The sequence below is a fragment of the Leucopleurus acutus genome (assembly GCF_964270905.1).
Source record: "Leucopleurus acutus genome assembly, chromosome: 13".
Classification (NCBI taxonomy): Eukaryota; Metazoa; Chordata; class Mammalia; order Artiodactyla; family Delphinidae; genus Leucopleurus; species Leucopleurus acutus.
In genome coordinates this window covers 18715772-18732631 of record NC_139155.1, presented here as the reverse complement: position 1 = coordinate 18732631, position 16860 = coordinate 18715772, and positions in this window count along the sequence as shown.

The following is a 16860-nucleotide window of genomic DNA, read 5'->3' as shown; positions in this document are numbered from 1 at the left end:
ATTTTTTCGGTGAGTTCCAGTGTCTTCCTGTCGATGATTGTCCAGCAGCTAGTTGTGATTCTAGTGTTCTCGCAAGAGGGAGTGAGAGCATGTCCTTCTACTCCGCCATCTTGGTTCCTCCTTTTTTTTTTCCTCTGTTTTTCTTTGTGCTTCCTCTAGTTTCACTTGCTGACAGGATGCCGCATGCAGAGGCCTTGCACCCGGCTGGCCCTTCAGACTAGAGTTCCTCCAGTGAAATGGCTGCTCTGGACACCTCAGCTCCATGGCCGAGTGCAGATTCAAAAAAAAAATCTCCAGTGGTCTTAATGTTCAGATTTCTGATCATTAGACCCTATTTCCATTCCAATTTTCTTTTCAACTTGGAGTGATATTGTCATTTTATAATTAAGCTTGTGTAGATACTCCACCAAGTACAATTTCCCTTGATAGGGCTTTAAGATGTCAAGTGGGCCCACAGGAGTTTACTTGGGGCACAGTCATGTGAAGCGCTCCTGAGTTTCCGCATGTCTATTTTTTCCTATCAATCCCAAACAAGGCTGCATACTTCCAAGGAAGATGTGAGTAGAGCCAGCTCTGGGGATTCCATGCCCAAATGGGGTCAAGGAAACGTGGGATCAATGGTTACACACACAGAAAATCATCAGCAGACATTGCTCTTGCTGCCAAAAGAGCTGATCTGTATCCTTTTGTCCAGAAATCCCAGATAATTTTTTTTGAAAGACATATCCCCATAATACGACTTTCTTTACAAACTGTGATTTTTATAGTCCAACTGTCAGTGCCTATTCCTTTTGAGCAATTTACCACTTTAAAAAATGACTCTTCAGGATCAAGAATAAAGTAAGACTAACCCTACACAGGACAGAATCTGTGACCGTGACTTCATTATTGCTCTGTCCTAACCTGAGCTTTCCAGCCTTCATAATTAGGTAATAAGAGTCAAGAGCCTCACATCACACACAGCAATCAGCTGTCTCTGGCAGCCTCATCTTTATGCCAAAGATGTCACCATTTGTCTGGACCTAGGGAGCTCAGTGCCTGCATTTCCCTTGAGGGCCACCTAGGGAGTTTCCCACATGGAAGGATGGTTTATTTAACGTATCACAGCAAGTTCTAGTGAAAGATGGTGAGGTTCACAGAGTAACGACCAACTGTCATCTCTTATTAGCTAGATAATTCACACTGGAGATTTGTTATATTAAGGGGTACTGAAATTACTTACATCAGATAACTGAATTATAATTAAATGCTATGTAGATCATTAAAATACCATTGTTCCTATTATAGAGAAACATAAATAATGGCTTCAAAACAGGCTGATTACAAAATTAGCTTATTTCTAGACACTGTCAGTTTGTCATGAAGTGGAAGCCTTGCCAAACCTGCCTGACCTCACAGCTCTTCCTCCGTCTCTGCTCTGCTGAGAGCCCCATTTTTGGTGGATGGAAAGAGTACCACAGTGAGCTGGTGAAGTAGAGAACTCGAAGCAGAGATCTAATAGCTACTGCAGGCCCTTCCCCTGGAGGCACCACTGAGCCCAAAGAGAACCCACATAAAGATGGACTCATCACCCATGAAACCAGAGGATTTTACTTCAGGAAAAAAAATTCACAAAAAGCTCAAGGGATGGTAAAAAATATCATCATCCTAAAGTGTTTCTCCATTTCAATGTCAGTTCAAAATCCCCCAGGGAAAATTTGAGTGTGGGGAATAAAGTCTTTGTCACACTCAAGTTTGGCCTTCTCTCTGCTCCATTTTCCAGTTTGATCTCTTCCCAGAACAGCCCAACTCACCACAGGAAGCCCTCCCCTGAGTTCTTGGAGCATATATTGTTCCTACCATTCCTAACTCCTTTGTAGACCTCTCTAGAATCACCATGCGGTACTTCTGTTTATCTCTTCCACTGATACTTAACTTTCACATGTCAATGACTTCTAAAAGTATAAGTCATGGCAGGGAAACACAAATATCATATGATATTGCTTATACGTGGAATCTAAAAAGGGGTACTAGTGAACTTATCTACAAAACAGAAACAGAGTTACAGATGTAGAAAACAAATTTATGGTTACCAGGGGGTAAGGGAGCGGGGAAGGGATAAATTAGGAGATTGGGATTGATGTATACACACTACTATATATAAAATAGATAACTAATAAGGACACAGGGAACTCTACTCAATACTCGGTAATGGCCTATATGGGAAAAGAATCTAAAAAAGAGTGGATATATGTATATGTATAACTGATTCACTTTGCGGTATAGCAGAAACTAACACATTGGAAATCAACTATATTCCAATAAAGATTTTAAAAATATATTCTGTAAAAAAAAGCATAAATCATGGGAGGTCAGGACCTTGTCTTTTGTGCTTCTGGTTCACCCACAGAACCTATGACGAAATAAAATTTGTGTTTTAAGGTGGGACAAGAAAAATTGAACATAAAATTCTCTCTCTGTTTGTTTGGGCCTTCTCCCTCCCTCCTCAATGTGCAGTGTGCATCTGCATCACACATTAACCAGAGCTCCTCAGAGATGGGAGTGCCTGCTCCACCATAAAGATCAATTGTTTTCTTTCTTCTGACGCCAGCAATGTAACTTCTTAAGAGAATGCCTTCTTCCCCATCTCTGTACAGGATCACGGTGACTTGCTGCTGGCTTTGTACGTGCTTACCTGGACTATGGGTCCTTTGGGGAACTTTATGTTAAATGTCATGTCAGTATGTCGCTTTCACATACAATCCTTTGTCTCAAAAATGTATATGACTGTGCCTTCAACTTCTAACAGGTGGAACAGTCTTCAGAGCTTTCTGAGAATCTTATCTCCTGGGTTATAATCCTCAGTTTGGCATGAATAAAATTCCCCTTTTTTTCTTAACTTGATTGTTTAATTGAATTTTTATCAATACCTATCACATAATAAGTAGGTGTACAAAAAATACCTGCTGTTTTTTCAGAAAAGGAAGGTGTTGGAAAATTACAAAATCAAGAGAAACTTTATGCAGCAAATATATAATTGTGTGTGAATACATAAATGGATTTCAGTACAATTCAATACGAGGCAATACAAAAAGCATAAATCAAAGCATATTATAGCCCATGTTTAATTACTTTAAAGTAAATTATAATGTCCTCAGGGCCTGAAGCACTCGGATTCAGCTGGTTGAATCTGTGGAAGTGAAACCCACATGGATACCTAAGGCTGACAGTGTTAAGCAATAATAGAGACCAAAGTGGGAGGTTTTAAATACCTTCAAGTTCAGCAAGGAAACCTTCCCTTGGGATAATGCTGACTTGATCCCCACTTAGACCTCACTAAATCCATCACTTTGGTTACCTGGCCAACACACATAAGTGGTCAGAATATAAGTGAGTGTACACGTATGAGGGAATTCTGTCTACTGTCTGTGTTTGCAGTATTGGTTCTTTCTTCCCCCAGCCCCACTCATCACTAGACACCAAGGATCTGCAGCCCGTAGCCTCAGTTCCATTTAATTTCCCCTGTGTAAACCTAACAGATCATGCGGTACAGTGAAAGAGTGCAGGCTTCTGGTCTAGACAGCACAGGGGCCAAATTCAACTCAGTCCTTTGCTAGCTATGAGTACAAGGGTAGATTAGGAAGCACCTAAGGCCCAGTTTTGAAATGGAAATAATAATAAATCCTCACAGTGATTTTTGGAAGGTCCAACAGGGTCTCAATATATGTTATTTCCCCTCAGCCATCTTGGCCAGACCCTCTGCTGGGAGCTGGACTCCTATGTCCATAACCTCTACCACTAGATCGGCTCTCACTCTAAGTCACTAACCACAGGAACCAAGATCCTCCATTATTTTGCCTCCAAATGCCACCCCTGCCTGCAGACACCTGCTGGCATTCTCTACCCACCAGACTGGATCCACTTCATTCTTGGACTAGAGCCCAGATACTGGTCAAAGTCACCACATGACTTTGAGGAAGTGTAACTTGGAGCGCAAACCAACACCATGCTATCCCTACCCATCTGCGTCTTTATTTCCTCTTACCAGCCTGTCCTTACTTACCAGCCTGTGCTCAAGTCCCAGAACACCTCCCTGATGAGTCTTCAATGAAATATCCATTTAAAAGGATGGCACTATCTGCTGGGCCACTGGGAAGTGCAAATTGAGGCTCACTTGCATCATCGGACCTAAAGTCTAAGTGCTTTATAACGTTCATGTGTTGTATTAGAAAGCCATAGTCAGAAAAAATAAATACAAATATTATATAAAGAGAGGAAGCATTTATATAAGGGGCCACCCAGATTCTGTCTAATTTGGAGAGGCTATAAAAAAATAGTGGTTAAATGCAGAAATTCATGAGCCAAATTATGCAGGTTTGAAACCCGAATCCACTGTGTCATTTGGGACAATTTACTTAATCCCTTTGTGCCTCAATCTCCTCATCTGTAAAAGGAGGATATGAATAAAAACTACCTCATAGTGATAGTGAGTATTAAATAAACTAATGCATTTAACGCACCTGAAACAATGCTTGCTGCGTGGTGAGTGGCAGTGTTGGGTTTACTCCTGATTGCAGAGGCTACTGTCAATTGATGGGCATCACTAGATTTAGATGGGAAATTTGTACCAGTCTCAAAGTGTGCATTATAAACAATTCTTGGAGGTGGAGTACTGTTATGAGTTCAATTGTGTCCCCCTCACAATTTATTTGTTGGAGTCCTAACCCCCAGTACCTCAGAATGTGAACGGATTTGGAAATAGGGTCACTGCAGATGTAAGTAGTTAAGATAAGGTCATACTGCCCCCATAATCAAATATGACTGGTATAATTATAAAATGGGGAAATTTAGACACAGCCACACATGTAGGGTCTTTCACTAAGAGGCCCAGGCCTTGAGGGAGGGCTGGAAGTCTTACTTCGGGAAGCAACACATTCTGCACCATACTGGTATGATAAAGCACTCATCCCCTTGAATCGTCCCCACTAATGCCATAGGGAAACACATATATCATGTAAATAGGAAAGTAGAGGGCAGAGCGATGCACTTAAAAACCTAAGAATCCAAAGATTTCAAGCAACCACCAGCAGCTAGGAGAGAGGCATGGAAGTGTCCTCAACAGGAACCAACCCTGCCAACACCTTGATCTTGGACTTCCGGCCTCCAGAAGTGTGAGACAATACCTTTCTGTTGTTGAAGTCATCAACTTGTGGTACTTTGTTACAGCAGGCCTACCAAAAGGACACAAGGACGGGTCCAGGTGTCAATTTTAGTTGAGGTCAGTCAAGCAAGAGCGGCTTGTTGAACACCTCAGGACACTGTGCCATGAAGAACAGGAATGCCATCCAAGGCACAATCCTTATGAATCAAGGTGGCAAACACACACACACATGCACACGCACACACACACACACACACACACACACAACACTCCATTCGATGTGTAATCAACGACCATTAAGTGGATGGACAATTCGCACTACAAGAGTTCAGAGCAAGGTAATCATGGAAACTCTATTAGAAAGGCTACAAATACACTCCAGCACTAGGTGGAAAGGGTTAATTTCCTGCAAAATTCTTTAAAACCAAGAAATCCATGCTCAAGGATCCTGCTTCCCCTTTTCATCCCCCCTTCCCCCTAATTCTAACCCATCTTTCTCAGCATATCCTTTCCCCAAAGGATCTGTTCAATCCATAGTCACTCCCATACACACGTGAAATTCCTCCCCTTTTGTTCCTTCAACTCTCTGTGCAGAAGATGCTTTGCAGCAACAATCCCATTAGCTTTACAAATGCTGTTTGGAAATCCAGGCAGAGCTATTGCTTTCTCAGATGGTTGGGAACGTGGTACTCCAAGTGATTTTTTATCCCAATTTCAGGGTCATGTTGCTTGGATCTGTGGAGTGGGGAGAGAAGGAAGAGTAGGAGAAAATCTTACCTCTCCCCAATCCCAGCAGAATCAGGCAGGTTTCCCTGGAAGGCACCAATGCTACAACAAACAAATAATAAATATTCCTTCACTAAAATGATAAGTCTCACTTCGGTAAGCAACGCATTATACACCATACTGGTATAATAAAGCGCACATCCCCTTGAATCATTCCCACTAATACAATGTATTCAGTGCTCATATGATTACAGTTTTACAGCCTGTTAGCAAAAACACATACAATTGAAAAGTGCAGCTAATGCAATGTGACAGAATACTGTTATTACAAGAAGAAGTTGTCAGCACCGAGCAATTGATTTTCCTTCATCTCCTTCCTGCTTCTGCCCATCCTCCCCACCTCTCCTGGAGATGTTTATTATGTACTCTAGGTGCAGTCCTTTCTCTGAATCAATTCTAATAGAGTGCAGTGAAAGAATACAAAGACAGGAAAAGTCAACACTCTTCTAGGTGTTCTAAGGGGAAAAAACTTTCTTTGGGGTTATTTTCTTCTCCAAGTCTTTATTAAAGCTTAGGGAACTATGGCTCATTTCCCCCAGTTAATGATCTTATCCTTTTGCTCTATTATGCCATGCCTATATATTGCCCCTTTCTTTTTCCTTTTCTTGTTTTCATGAAGTAAAAATAGAGGTGGCTTTTAAGGATGAGGGCTCCTACATTCCTGCTGATTCACTTCCATGCATTTTGAAGAGCAATGGAGGGACAAAAGTAGGAACACAGGAGACCAAAAGGATAAATTATTTGGTTATTGCTTGGCCAATATTTTCTTTACAAATGCCTACCTCCATTCACAAGGTGACAATAGCTATATTAAACAATAATAGCAACCTAATCTATAATAGAATGATAGAATTGTACAATTGGATGGGACATAGAAATAATCAAATCCATTGTAATTTTACAGATGAGAAAAATCCAGGCTCCAAGAGTTAAGGAATTTATCTGAATTCTCACCACTAGTGTGAGAGCTGAATCTAGAATTCACTTTTTTGCTGCTATACCATCCTATACCTTTAAATGTAACACACATCGATGAGTTACTGAATTACCCAATGGCCCTTAACACCTTTTCTGTTTCTTGGTTATGATGGAATAGAAGAGTTCCACTTGTCAACGTAGGTACAAGGGAGAACAGAAAAATCCATGAAAGTTGCTTAATGGACCTCTGAAAGATCAAGTTCTCAGAGCAAACATTAAAATACCCTGGCTTGTAGACTCCATTTGTGGGTGATGCACCTTCCTAAAATACAAAGAAGTGCTATTTCTCCCCTACCCTATTTCAGTGTGTAATTCCCACATCTTCCTTTCCCACCTCACCTCATTAAAAGAATACACCCTTTGTTGGTACCAAACATAAATGCTGATGCCTCCTCTCTCACTCAGCAGGATCTCATTATAACATCTGAATATCTGATAGTTACATGAACCAAGGGTCACATCAAGGTCTCCAAGCATTACTGCTCATTAGTATTCGAAAGGTAAAGCCTCAGACAGTTGGGTTTTGACCCGCTGGGGCAATTGCATCTGTGGTTCCGGTTACACTTTACATTTTTATAAATTGACCGCAAAGTTTGGGATCTTTTCTCTTGAAGATGGCTTAACGTACCCCCATGTGTGAATAGAGGGTGCAGGTGCTGATTTTGGTTTTGGTTTATGATGCCAACTAGCAAATATTCATGGATGGACACCATTTAATTGGGGCTGAAACTTACCTGCATTGAGTAGGGACTTGTAGATACAAGTACCTGTTCGAGAAGAGCCACTCTCCCTCTTGGCTGTACACCCTTGAGCTGCCCATATTAAGAAACAGAAACAGAAAGAGAGCAGGGCGTACCTCACATAATCTAGTGTGGCAACCCTCTGGAAGCACTGGCCCGCTGCGACACAAGTGGCCTGAGCCAACTTTATAAGGTTTGGGGAGACTCACTTTGCTTTGTATCCATCTCATCTTTATCACCCTCTTTCCCCAAACAAACATACTTTCCTGGGGCCCCTTCCTGCAAACCCCACAGCAGCCGGTCTCCATTCAACAGTATTCTTGGCTTTCCTCTTTCCACAACAATTGTGGAAATGCCATTTCCTACATCTTCCCCTGCCCATAAATCTACTAATCATGCTAAGACATTAGGTAGGAACCACCATTTGTGACCTTAACAATGGCAATTTCCTATAGTTCAACCTAATACTAACGGGTAGCAATTAAGACACTATCCACTCTCTGGTTCTTTTTTTTAAACTTCTTTTTACAAAAAGCTTCTTTGGACACGAATGCCTTTCATAGTGTAAATTTCAGGCCTGGTTGACATGTGTCTGCTGCAGGGGTGCTGTGACACTTCCAGAAAGGCCACTAGACATCCATCTATGACACATTCTAATACTGCAACAGGTAAAGGGAAGGGACGAGGGAGGATTTTCTTCCTCCAAATTCCAATTCAGTTAAACTCATTATGTTCACTGAACATCTAAACATGGCAGACACCATACTGAGTGCTGTGAGAAAAGGAAAGATGCAGAGTAAGGCACAGTGTGGGGCCTCCAGAAATTCTTAATCTGGGTAGGAAGACAAATTCATAAGTGCCAAGTGGTATAAAAGAACCGCCACAAAATGTTTCGAGAGCTGAGACAGAAGAGGTGAATTCCTACTCAGAGTACCCAGTCGAGGCAACATGGAGCAGAAGAATCAGCCCTGGTCCCTGTAGGAGGTATCAGTAGGTAGAACGCTGAGGCTAGGGCGTCCAGCAAGAAACGATCACTATTAATAATCACGCAGGCCTCCTTCTAGGAGCTAGTTATGCTGAGCGTGGTTATGACACCTCTGGTGGTGTTCATCATCTCCTGCTGTTAGGATGAGGAATCCAGACCAGCAGAAGAACTGGGGAAGATCTCGGGCATATGTTTGCTTGTATCTCCCTGCGTTCATTTATCCAGCACTTTAACTAACCAGCTATGATCTTCTCCAGAACAGGAGATAAAATGACAAATGAAATATGGAGCAGTAACAAAAGGTTAAGGCAAAGTTGCTGGTTTTATTGCATGCCTTTTCATGGGCAGATAGGCGATCAGGTGACAGGGATGAAATAAAATGACCTACCTTTTAAAAAAAGATAAAAATCAGGTAATTACTGAAGCTTCAGTTTTTTATGAAATAATTGGCAATGACCTTTGATGAAGAAATCACATTGTGATACTGCTGACAGGACAATTTTCCACTGAGGCAGTGGGGAGATATGTAGCAGCTGGTTCCAAAAGCAGGAAAAATGTAATTTGTTAGCCCAGGCAAGAAAACTGCTCATTTATTGATACAAGACTGAACGAGTGCAAAATTTTTAACTGCTGGGACTAGAGGAGGCCAGTTAACCAATGCTGTTCTTGGATAATGTGACAGGTCATCACCAGTGCCCTGCCTCTATTCCCAGAGGTCCCTGTGGCGTTCCAATGCTGATGGCTCCGGGTGTCTCTCTGCCTGAGGGCTTTTCCAGCTATACTGCCCCATAGGCTGGAAATGCCAAGGTGTTAACACCCCAGGACCAATGCACAATCAAGGGCAGAGCTTAGTAGAAAGTAAACCAGATTCATCTCCGCTCAGTGGTACCACCCAGATGTGTGTTCTACAGCCTGTCCTTGAGTCCCCAGCAGGATGGAGCCGCAGTTGCCCACAGCTGTAATCCACTCATTAATATACTTTTTATTGACTTCCTCACTCTCTGTCGTAATTCCCCACTCTCCATCTGGGCTTCCTGGGATCACCTCCCAGATAAACAACTTGTATCCAAATTGATGTCTCAGAAGATGCCTGGGGGTAGTGCAGGTCCAAGGAACCAAACTAAAACACATCATTTTTTCACGTGCTGGTGTCTCAACGAACAAATATTTATTGAGTACCTATGATCTAAATAGCACAGTGCTAGGCTTAAACTACAAGAAAGTTTAAGTTCTAATTGCAAGAGACTCACAATCTAGGTGCGCAAGTAAAACATGGATTCACCAAATGTTAAATAATGAAACTGGCAGACCTTCAAAATGGCAGAGGAGTAAGATGTGGAGATCACCTCTTCACTATAGATACATCAAAAATAGATCTACACGTGGAACAGCTCCTACAGAACACCTACTGAACGCTGGCAGAAGACCTTAGACTTCCCAAAAGGCAAGAAACTCCCCACATACCTGGGTAGGACAAAGAAAAAAGGAAAAACAGAGACAGAAGAATAGGGATGGGACCTGCACCTCTGGGAGGGAGCCGTGAAGGAGGAAAGGTTTCCACGCACTAGGAAGGCCCTTCACTGGCAGAGATGGGGTTTGGGGGGATGAAGCTTCAGAGCCACGGAGGAGACCGCAGCAACAGGGGTGCAAAGGGCAAAGCAGAGAGATTCCTGCACAGAGGATCAGTGCCGACCAGCACTCACCAGCCCGAGAGGCTTATCTGCTCACCTGCCGGGGCGGGTGGGGGCTGGGAGCTGAGGCTCGGGCTTCGGAGGTCAGATCCCAGGGAGAGGACCAGGGTTGGTGCATAAACACAGACTGAAGGGGGTTAGTGCACCACCGCTAGCTGGGAGGGAGTCCAGGAAAAAGTCCGGACCTGCCTAAGAGGCAAGAGAACATTGTTTTGGGGTGCGCGAGGAGAGGGGATTCAGAGCAATGCCTAAACGAGCTTCAGAGCCGGGCGAAAGCCGCTGCTATCAACGGGAGCATGAGACGCTAAGGCTGCTGCTGCCGCCACCAAGAAGCCTGTGTGCGAGCACAGGTCACTCTCCACACCTCCCCTACCGAGCGACTGTGCAGCCCGCCACTGCCAGGGTCCCGTGATCCAGGGACAACTTCCCCGGGAGAACGCACGGTGCGCCACAGGCTGCTGCAACGTCACATTGGCCTCTGCCGCCGCAGGCTTGCTGCACGTTCCGTACCCCTCCCTCCCCCTGGCCTGAGTAAACCAGAGCCCCCTAATCAGTTGCTACTTTAACCCCATCATGTCTGGGCAGTCAACAGACACCCTCAGGTGACCTACATGCAGAGGCGGGGCCACATCCAAAGCTGAACCCCGAGAGCTGTGCCAACAAAGAAGGGAAAGGGAAATCTCTCCCAGCAGCCTCAGGAGCAGTGGATTAAATCTCCACAATCAACTTGATGTACCTGCATCTGTGGAATGCCTGAATAGACAACGAATCATCCCAAAATTGACACGGTGGACTCTGGGAGCAGCTGCAGACTTGGGGTTTGCTTCCTGCATGTAATTTGTCTCTGGCTTTATGTTTATCTTAGTTTCGTATTTAGAGGTTATTATCGCTGGTGGATTTGTTTATTGATTTGGTTGCTCTCTTCTTTTATATATATATATTTTTTTTTTTTTTCCTTTTGCTCATTTTGTGAGTGTGTATGTGTAGGCTTCTTTGTGTGATTTTGTCTGTGTAGCTTTGTTTTCACCATTTGTCCTAGGGCTCTGTCTGCCCATTTCTTTTTGGTTTTTCTTGTGTGTGTACTTTTTAGCACTTGTTGTCATTGGTGGATTTGTTTATTGGATTGGTTGCTCCCTTTGTTCTTTCTTTTTCATTATTACTTTTTTATTTTTAATAATATATTTTTATTTTAATAACTTTATTTTATTTATCTATTTTTCTTTCTTTCTTTCTTTCTTTTCTCCCTTTTCGTCTGAGCCATGTGGCTGACAGGGTCTTGGTGCTCTCACCGGGTGTCAGGCCTGAGCCTCTTAGGTGGGAGAGCCGAGTTCAAGACATTGGACCACCAGAGACCACCCAGCCCCACATAATATCAAATGGCGAAAGCTCTCCCAGAGATCTCCATCTCAAAGCTAAGACCCAGCTCCACTCAATGACCAGCAACCTACAGTGCTGCACACCCCATACCAAACAACTAGCAAGACAGGAACACAATGCCACCCATTAGCAGAGAGGTTGCCTAAAATCATAATAAGGTCACAACACCCCAAAACACACCACCAGACGTGGTCCTGCCCACCAGAAAGACAAGATCCAGCCTCATCCACCAGAACACAGGCACCAGTCCCCTCCACCGGGAAGCCTGAACCAACCTTACCCACTGGGGGCAGACACCAAAAACAACAGGCACTATGAACCTGCAGCCTGCAAAAAGGAGACCCCAAACACAGTAAGTTAAGCAAAATGAGAAGACAGAGAAATACACAGCAGATGAAGAAGCAAAGTAAAATCCAACCAGAGCAAACAAATGAAGAGGAAATAGACAGTCTACCTGAAAAAGAATTCAGAGTAATGATAGTAAAGATGATCAAAAATCTTGGAAATAGAATGGGGAAATACAAGATATGTTTAACAAGGACCTGGAAGAACTAAAGAGCAAACAAACAGTGATGAGCAACGCAATAAATGAAATTAAAAATTCTCTAGAAGGAATCAATAGCAGAATAACTGAGGCAGAAGAATGGATAAGTGACCTGGAAGATAAAATAGTGGAAATAACTACCACAGAGCAGAATGAAGAAAAAAGAATGAAAAGAACTGAGGACAGCCTCAGAGACCTCTGGGAACACATTGAACACACCAACATCCGAATAATAGGGGTCCCAGAAGAAGGAGAGAAAAAGAAAGGGACTGGGAAAATATTTGAAGAGATTATAGTTGAAAACTTCCCTAATACGGGAAAGGAAATAGTCAATCAAGTCCAGGAAGCGCCAAGAGCCCCATACAGGTTAAATCCAAGGAGAAACATGCCAAGATACATATTAATCAAGCTATCAAAAATTAAATACAAAGAAAAAATATTAAAAGCAGCAAGGGAAAAGCAACAAATAACATACAAAGGAATCCCCCTAAGGTTAACAGCTGATTTCTCAGCAGAAACTCTACAAGCCAGAAGGGTGTGGCAGGACATACTTAAAGTGATGAAAGGAAAAAACCTGCAACCAAGATTACTCTACCCAGCAAGGATCTCATTCAAATTTGGTGGAGAAATTAAAAGCTTTACAGACATGCAAAAACTAAGAGAATTCAGCACCACCAAACCAGTTTTAAAACAAATGCTAAATGAACTTCTCTGGGCACGAAACACAAGACAAGGAAAAGACCTACAATAACAAACCCAAAACAATTAAGAAAATGGTAATATAAACATACATATCGATAATTACCTTAAATGTAAATGGATTAAATGCTCCTACCAAGAGACATAGACTGGCTGAATGGATACAAAAACAAGACCCATATATATGCTGTCTACAAGAGACCCACTTCAGACCTAGGGACACATACAGACTGAAAGTAAGGGGATGGAAAAAGATATTCCATGCAAATGGAAATCAAAAGAAAGCTGGGGTAGCAATTCTCATATTAGACAAAATAGACTTTAAAATAAAGACTATTACAAGAGACAAAAAGGACACTATATGATGATCAAGGGATCCATCCAAGAAGAAGATATAACAATTATAAGTATTTATGCACCCAACACAGGAGCACCTCAATACATAAGGCAAATGCTAACAACCATAAAAGGGGAAATCGACAGTAACACAATCATAGTAGGGGACTTTAACACCCCACTTTCACCAATGGACAGATCATCCAAAATGAAAATAAATAAGGAAACACAAGCTTTAAATGATACATTAAACAAGATAGACTTAATTGATATTTACAGGACATTCCATCCAAAAACAACAGAATACACATTCTTCTCAACTGCTCATGGAACTTTCTCCAGCATAGATCATATCTTGTGTCACGAATCAAGCCTTGGTAAATTTAAGAAAATTGAAATCATATCATGTATCTTTTCCGACCACAACACTATGAGACTAGATATCAGTTACAGGAAAAAATCTGTAAAAAATACAAACACATGGAAGCTAAACAATACACTACTAAATAACCAAGAGATCACTGAAGAAATCAAAGAGGAATTCAAAAATTACCAAGAAACAAATGACAATGAAATCACCACGACCCAAAACCTGTGTGATGTAGCAAAAGAAGTTCTAAGAGGGAAGTTTAGAGCAATACAATCCTCAAGAAACAAGAAACCTCAAGAAACAAGAAACATCACAAATAAACAACCTAACCTAACACCTAAAGCAATTAGACAAAGAAGAACAAAATAACCTCAAAGTTAGCAGAAGGAAAGAAATCATAAAGATCAGATCAGAAATAAATGAAAAAGAAATGAAGGAAATGATAGCAAATATCAATAAAACTAAAAACTGGTTCTTTGAGGAGATAAACAAAATTGATAAACCATTAGCCAGACTCATCAAGAAAAAAAGGGAGAAGACTGCAATCTATAGAATTAGAAATGAAAAAGGAGAAGTAACAACTGACACTGCAGAAATACAAAAAATCATGAGGGATTACCACAAGCAACTCTATGCCAATAAAATGGACAACCTGGAAGAAATGGACAAATTCTTAGAAATGCACAACCTTCCTAGACTGAACCAGGAAGAAACAGGAAATATAAACAGACCAATCACAAGCACTGAAATTGAAACTGTGATTAAAACTCTTCCAACAAACAAAAGCCCAGGACCAGATGGTTTCACAGGAGAATTCTATCAAACATTTACAGAGTGTTAACACCTACCCTTCTCAAACACTTCCAAAATATATCAGAGGTAGGAACACTCCCAAACTCATTCTACAATGCCACCTCACCCTGATAAAAAACCATACAAAGATGTCACAAAGAAAGAAAACTACAGGCCAATATCACTGATGAACAGAGACGCAAAAGTCCTCAATAAAATACTAGCAAACAGAATCCAACAGCACATTAAAAGGATCATACACAATGATCGAGTGGAGTTTATCCAAGGAAAGCAAGGAGTCTTCAATATATGCAAATCAATCAATGTGATACACCATATTAAAAACTGAAGGATAAAAACCATATGATCATCTCAATAGATGCAAAAAAAGCTTTCAACAAAATTCAACACCATTTATGATAAAAACCCTCCAGAAAGTAGTCATAGAGGGAACTTAACCTCAACATAATGAAGACCATATATGACAAACCCACAGCCAACATTGCTCTCAATGGTGAAAAACTGAAATCATTTCCACTAAGATCAGGAAAAAGACAAGGTTGCCCACTCTCACCACTCTTACTCAACATAGTTTTGGAAGTTTTAGCCACAGCAATCAGAGAAGAAGAAGAAATTAAAGGAACCCAAGTTGGAAAAGAAGAAGTAAAATGGTCACTGTTTGCAGGTGACATGATACTATATATAGAGAATCCTAAAGATGCCACCAGAAAACTACTAGAGCTAATCAATGAATTTAGTAAAGTAGCAGGATACAAAATTAATGCACAGAAATCTCTTGCATTCCTATACACTAAGGATGAAAAATCTGAAAGTTAAATTAAGGAAACACTCCCATTTACTATTGCAACAAAAAGAATAAAATATCTAGGAATAAACCTACCTAAGGAGACAAACGACCTGTATGCAGAAAACTATAAGACACTGATGAAAGAAATTAAAGACGATACAAACAGATGGAGAGATATACCATGTTCTTGGATTGGAAGAATCAACATTGTGAAAATGACTCTACTACCCAAAGCAATCTACAGATTCAATGCAATCCCTATCAAACTACCACTGGCATTTTTCACAGAACTAGAACAAAAAATTTCACAATTTATATGGAAACACAAAAGACCCCTAATAGCCAAAGCAATCTTGAGAAAGAAAAATGGATCTGGAGGAATCAGGCTCCCAGGCTTCAGAGTATACGACAAAGCTACAGTAATGAAGAGAGTATGGTACTGGCACAAAAACAGAAATATAGATCAATGGAACAGTATAGAAAGTCTAGAGATAAACCCATGCACAAATGGTCACCTTATCTTTGAAAAAGGAGGAAAGAATATACAATGGAGAAAAGACAGCCTCTTCAATAAGTGATGCTGGAAAAACTGGACAGTTACATGTAAAAGAATGAAATTAGAACACTCTCTAACATCATACACAAAAATAAACTCAAAATGGATTAAAGACCTAAATGTAAGGCCAGACACTATCAAACTCTTAGAGGAAAACATAGGCAGAACACTCTATGACATACATCACAGCAAGATGCTTTTTGACCCACCTCCTAGAGAAATGGAAATAAAAACAAAAATAAACAAACGGGACCTAATTAAACTTAAAAGCTTTTGCACAGCAAAGGAAACCATAAACAAGAGGAAAAGACAACCCTCAGAATGGGAGAAAATATTTGCAAATGAAGCAAATGACAAAAGATTAATCTCCTCAATTTACAAGCAGCTCATGCAGCTCAATAACAAAAAAACAAACAACCCAATCCAAAAATGGGCAGAAGACCGAAATAGACATATCTCCAAAGAATATATACAGATTGCCAACAAACACATGAAAGGATGCTTAACATCACTAATCATTAGAGAAATGCAAATCAAAACTACAATGAGGTATCACTTCACACCAGTCAGAATGGCCATCATTAAAAAATCTACAAACAATAAATGCAGGAGAGGGAGTGGAGAAAAGGGAGCCCTCTTGCACTGTTGGTGGGAATGTAAATTGATACAGCCACTATGGAGGTTCCTTAAAAATCTAAAAATAGAACTACCATATGACCCAGCAATCCCACTACTGGGCATATACCCTGAGAAAACCATAATTCAAAAAGAGTCATGTACCACAATGTTCATTGCATCTCTATTTACAATAGCCAGGACATGGAATCAACCTAAGTGTCCATTGACAGATGAATGGATAAAGAAGATGTGGCACACATATACAATGGCATATTACTCAGCCATAAAAAGAAATGAAATTGAATTATTTGTAGTGAGGTGGATGGACCTAGCAACTGTCATATAGAGCGAAGTAAGTCAGAAAGAGAAAAACAAATACCATATGCTACGACATATATATGGAATTTAAAAAATAAAAAAGTGGTTCTGAAGAATCTATG